Source organism: Urtica dioica, chromosome 2, assembly GCF_054948205.1.
Source record: "Urtica dioica subsp. dioica isolate 48M chromosome 2, U.dioica_male_clone48M_v1_H2, whole genome shotgun sequence".
Classification (NCBI taxonomy): Eukaryota; Viridiplantae; Streptophyta; class Magnoliopsida; order Rosales; family Urticaceae; genus Urtica; species Urtica dioica.
The window spans coordinates 49785632-49791631 of record NC_142757.1 but is presented as its reverse complement, the minus strand read 5'-3'; the positions used below and the strand labels follow the sequence as shown (position 1 = coordinate 49791631).

The window sequence follows — 6000 nt, the reverse complement described above, 5'->3', positions numbered from 1 at the left end:
ATGGCTAGAAATGATCATTCTATAGTAAAAGAGATATAGGCATTTATATTGACTAAGTCATCATCTGACACCCAACTCACTGGATTCCTTGAGAGATTAATACCCAAAAGTTACAGGTTCAAGGTAGCACCAATGAATTTTAGACAAATGTCTCGCCACGCTGTCATTTTTTTTTTTTTGTATTAAATTTTCCCGTCCACCAAATGCCATCTATATAATTCAAAATAAATCAAAACTGATCATTTCATCTAATTTTTAATCGAAATTTGTGATTATGTAAACAAAACTACTACAATATCCATATCATGTTTATTTTAATGTACATTATAATTTTCTTAATTTTACAGTCTTAACCGGCTTGTGGTACATCTACACATACACACACACACACACGCACACTAGCTCAACGCGAAAACTAGTTCCAACTCCCAATATATATGTCATCAGTGCATCTTTCCAATGTGATTACGTAGCTTGTAATATATCATATATGAAATAATATAGCCTCTTAAAACAAAAGTTCATTGGAGAGAGCTAAATTTAACTCACTCTCACAACCACCACCAAATAACACCCACAAACCCTATTCAATGAGCCCAACAAATTACCCTATATATTTCTGATAAATCATAAACACATAACACTCACAAACCCTAGCCAACAAAACTCGTCTAAACTCGATCTTGCATCCACAGTCCCTGTCCTTATGGCTATCAAAACACGCCCATCACTTACTGTGAACCTCCTCATTTGCTTGGCGTTGCTTGCCATTGCGACGGTGGTTTCTCAGCCTCAGCCGCCACTGACGGAGCGGTTGAGCTGCGGACAGGTGTCAAAGAGTCTGTCGCCGTGCGTTGACTATCTCAAGGCGGGCGGGGCGGTACCACCGCCACGGTGCTGTGACGGCGTTAAGTCTCTGAGCGGAATCGCTAAAACTCCGGCGGACCGCCAATCCGCTTGTAGGTGCATTAAATCGGCCGCCGCCAACATCAAGGGAATCAAACCTGAACTCGCCGACGGGCTTCCCGGCCAATGTGGCGTCAATATTCCCTACAAGATCAGCCCATCCATCGACTGTGACAGGTTTAATTATCTCTCCAATTGTTATATAATATGAGAAATATCAAGATGATGATAAGGTTTTTTTCAGCTAAATATTAATAACAATGAACTCACCTCTCATAGTCTCATATATATTGCTTATACATTCAGCATGTTAGGTTTCAAATTATTATTATTATTATTATTATTATTATTATTATTATTATTATTATTATTACTAGGGTGTCCGATATATTTAGATATATATGTATATATATACTTATATATATATATATATATACACACAAATGTTTCGACTTCAATTGAAAGGTAAAAATCTATTAGAAATTCTACGTAACTTTATAAATGTACAACACATATACATAACACAGTGATTATTGTTTCTGATTTCCTGTTTACGAACTATGCGCGTGTTAGTCCTAGAAAAGGAATTATATGTAATGAAAACAGTCATTATAGCTTAGATGTTAATCGTGATTAATTTATATATGTTACAAATTACGTGATATTTACTTTTGAATATTTCCGCAGTGTGCATTAAGAGCTTTATGAACTGGCGTTGAGTCAAAGGTTGGACGTTGTGGTGGTGTTCTGTCCGAAACAATAAGTATACCATATGTGGTAGTGAGAATAATTTGTCTTGGTGTTTTTTTTTTATTTTCTGCACTCTTGAGTTGTTTTCAATTTCAAGTTTGTAGCTAGCATATTGATCGTAATGAAATTATGATATCTTATTAAGTTACCGTTCACGATACTCTGAGCCTTGCCACGATTATTTAATATTTTACGATTTGAGAACATGCTGATTGAAAAAGATAGTAATTGACATATGTTGATAAATAGTGGCGGCATATATAAATATATATATATATATATATATATATATATATATATATATATATATATAATGCCAATACTAGGACTAAATATTAAATAAACGTGCTAATAATTATAATACGAAACCAAGCGATAACTATTAAACATTATCTATCCCTATAATATCAAATATATATCTCGATTCATTGATACAACATCAAACAATTAAATGGATCGAAAATGATATAATGCAAATCCATTTAGATTTCTATATGAGCGAACTCAAGCTTCTTGAAGAAGAGGGTGAACAACGAGTGTTCGAGACAAATTTGAGACGAAGAAGTACAATTGTATTATGTATTCCATTACATGAGATTAAAAAAAAAAAAAAAAAGCAGAAGTGCTTGACGAAAGAAAATGAGTCATCGACATAGTATATAGTAGTTACTATTTAGTTTCAACTTTCAATTGAGAATTGAATGGCTGATAGATCCTTTGGGTATCATCAAAAGATATTTTGACCGGTCGGGCTATCAAAATGAGGGGCGATGAACTATTTTACTAGATGATACAAGAGGTGATGACACTGAGTGGTGCCTTTAAATATTTGTTTAAAGAGTTCAACTAATATTTACTCCAATTTATAGCATCTAAATCCAAGCTTGTGGCCATGATCATGGCAGGTAGTGGTTGCGGTGGTTGGGGCAGCTATGGTCGTGTTGTGGTTGGATGGGGTTCGATAGGATGGCATGGGTTACACACTATACGTATCACCATCGGACGAAGACTATGAGCGTCTGTATCTTGATTGTTTCTTACAAAAGATATAGACAACCAACAATGAGGTATGAGTGATGTCATGTCTTTATGAGTTTTGGGTGATCAAAAACATCGTACCGAATGTTGATCAATATTGTCGTATGAGCGGCTATGTTGATCAATTGTCCAAATTTTTTTTACCGTTTTCACATACTCTCAAGAGATCGAAAACTTTATACCAAATGTCGTATGACTTGAACAACATTCAACCTGATCGCCATTCAAGTACTATTTTACCTTTGAATATAAACATTGTTTTAAGTATATATTTGTTATGAAAATCTCTTGGTTTACCTCTTGGTTTGCGGTTTTTTTCTAGGGTAACGATTGACACGTAGATATGAGTTACATTGCTTTCCAATAACTCATGGTAATTCCCTGCGGTAAGGAAATATCCATAAAATTTGAGTCTCGCGTGGTAAAGTGAAGCGGTAACTCAAGCTTCAATCGGTTTATATTTTTAGTTTTCAGAAATATCAGACATATTCCTTCAGTTTAATATAATTGACATATATCTCTCTTACAAATATATTATATTATAAATATCACATTTTTCGTTTATTTTTTACAAAAAAAAATTTGAATTAAAAAAATTTTTACAAATAATTTTTATTTTCTATTCTTTATACAAAAAAAATTAAATTAAAAAATTTCTTCTTAAAAAGTTAAGGATTTTTTTATAAAGAGAGATTTTGATTTTTTTTTAATAAAATAGTAAATAAATATTTATTCTATTAAGGGTATTAAAGGTGATATTTGTAATATAATATTTTTTTAGGGGAGGTAAATATGTCATTTATATTAAACTGAAAGAATATGTCTAATATTTCTAAAAATCGAAGAGATAAATCTCGCATTTCGATTAAACACGAAGGTCAAAGTAGTTATGACGCTAGTAAATAGTAACATGTGCTATTTTTACCAAAGAAAAAAAGAATGAAGATATAAGTAGTCTTTTTTTATCTAAATATTGAGTATTTTTACCACAATTTCTCTTTTTTTTTTAATATATTCATTTTTATTATATAGTACATATTTTTTCAATTTTGATGTTGAAACTAGTCATTTACTGTTCTAAAACTATAGTAATTCAATACATATTTAATACCTAATATATTTGACCAAAGAAGTAGTTTAGAAGTCGAGCACATCCACGTACACCCATGTAAGACGGTGGATCCGAGTCAGATATAGGACTCTTAAAAAAATATTCAATCCTTAGGCCATCTCCAACCGATCACTCTATTTCTCACTCTATTTCTCACTCTATTTTTCTGTAAACAGTGATTTCTCTCCAACCGAACTCTATTTTCCACTCTATTTTTCACTCTATTTTTTCCCCCTTTATTTCCTATTTATACTTATACCCCTATATTTTTTATTATTATTACTAATTAGATAACTTAGAAGAATTATGATAATGAGTAAAATATTAGTCTATAAATTAATTAAAATTATAAATATAAATACACATTAAATAAAAAAAAATTTATTTAATAAAAATCACAACACAAAAAATAAAATACAACACAATACAATTAAAATAAAAAAATTACAACACAACTCAATTAAAATAAAGTAAAACAAACTACAACACAACAAATAAAAGTAACTTTAACACAAACAATTATGACTCGGAATTAGAATACTCTTCCCACAAGTGCTCAATCAATGCATTCCGAAGTGCGATGTGTGCATCTTTATCTCTTATTTGTCTATAACGATTAACGAATTGCTCAAATCTTGTGTCATCATCCCCCACCATTTCAACATTCGCTGGTGGTGTTTCTCCCGCAACTCTTATTGGAGCACTAAGATCTCGTTCATCTTCAATTATCATGTTATGCATAATTATGCATGCAGTCATTATATCTTGTAAGACGTCTTTTCTCCAAAATCGTGTCGGTCCGGCAACAATTTCAAATCGTTGTTGGAGAACCCCGAATGCACGTTCTACGTCTTTTCTGCACGCTTCTTGCTTCATTGCAAAATACTTTTTTTTTTGGCCACGTGGCTCTCGGATAGTTTGCACGATGGTTGACCATTTTGGATATATACTATCAGCCAAATAGTAACCCATATTATACTCTATTCCTTGTATGACATAATGGGCAGGAGGAGCGATACCTTGAGTGAGATTGGAAAATAAATGGGAAGAATCTAGCACATTGATATCATTATTGCTCCCTGGCATACCAAAATAAGCATGCCATATCCAAAGATCATAATCTGCTACAGCTTCAAGTATAATAGTAGGCTTTCCACCGCGACCCGTGTATTGGCCGGCCCATCCAGTGGGACAATTTTTCCATTTCCAGTGCATACAATCTAAACTTCCTAACATTCCTGGAAAACCACGTTGTTGACCAACATGCAGAAGTCTAGCAATATCATTGGTTGTTGGTGATCTTAAATATTGCTCAGAAAATACCTCAACGATTGCCCGGCAAAACTTCTTCATGCTTTCAATCGCCGTTGACTCTCCTATTTTGACGTACTCGTCTGTGGCATCTGCCGGAACACCGTATGCCAGCATCCGAAATGCAGCTGTTATCTTTTGAAGGGGTGACAAACCTAGTTTGCCGGCGCGATCCACCCGTTGCTCGAAGTAGTTGTCATGACCTTGAACAGCATCCTTTATGCGGAGGAATAATGAGCGAGACATCCGATATCTCCGACGGAACATGGCTTCATCATACATCGGGGTTTCTGAAAAGTAATCATTGAATAGTCGATGGTCTGCACTCACTCGATCACGGTTGATGAAAGCACGTCCTGGCACTGAGCCTCCCGCTCTCATGTCTACTTGGCTTGAATGTTGACGGATAAGCTCTGTAATCAAGATATTGTTGTTGATGATAGCACGAGTTATGGCCTCCTCCTCTTCATCCAAACTAGTAATGAAATCGTCATCCGAGCTTGAAGACGACGAGGACCAATTAGTATTCATTTTGGGAGATAAAATGAGAGAATGTGTATTATATTCAGAATAGAATGAGTGTGTGTATTAAAACTCATGATAGAATTGGTATTTTATAGAGAAAAAAGTTAATGATAAAGCTGAGAAACGAGTTGAGAAACGTGAGAATCTTGTAAGTGAGTAGTCAAATCGCGTCAGAATGAGTTGAGAAGCGTGAGAATCTTGTAAGTGAGTAGTCAAATCGCGTCAGAATGAGTTGAGAAACGTGAGAATCTTGTAAGTGAGTAGTCAAATCGCGTCAGAATGAGTTGAGAAACGTGAGAATCTTGTAAGTGAGTAGTCAAATCGCGTCAGAATGAGTTGAGAAACGTGAGAATCTTGTA

At 34.1% G+C, this 6000-nt stretch overlaps 1 pseudogene; it reads left to right on the top strand.

Moving 5' to 3' along the window:
- The first annotated feature begins 706 nt into the window (after window positions 1-706).
- LOC149405298 (non-specific lipid-transfer protein 1 pseudogene) lies at window positions 707-1117 on the top strand (annotated as a pseudogene).
- Window positions 1118-6000: the final 4883 nt, after the last annotated feature.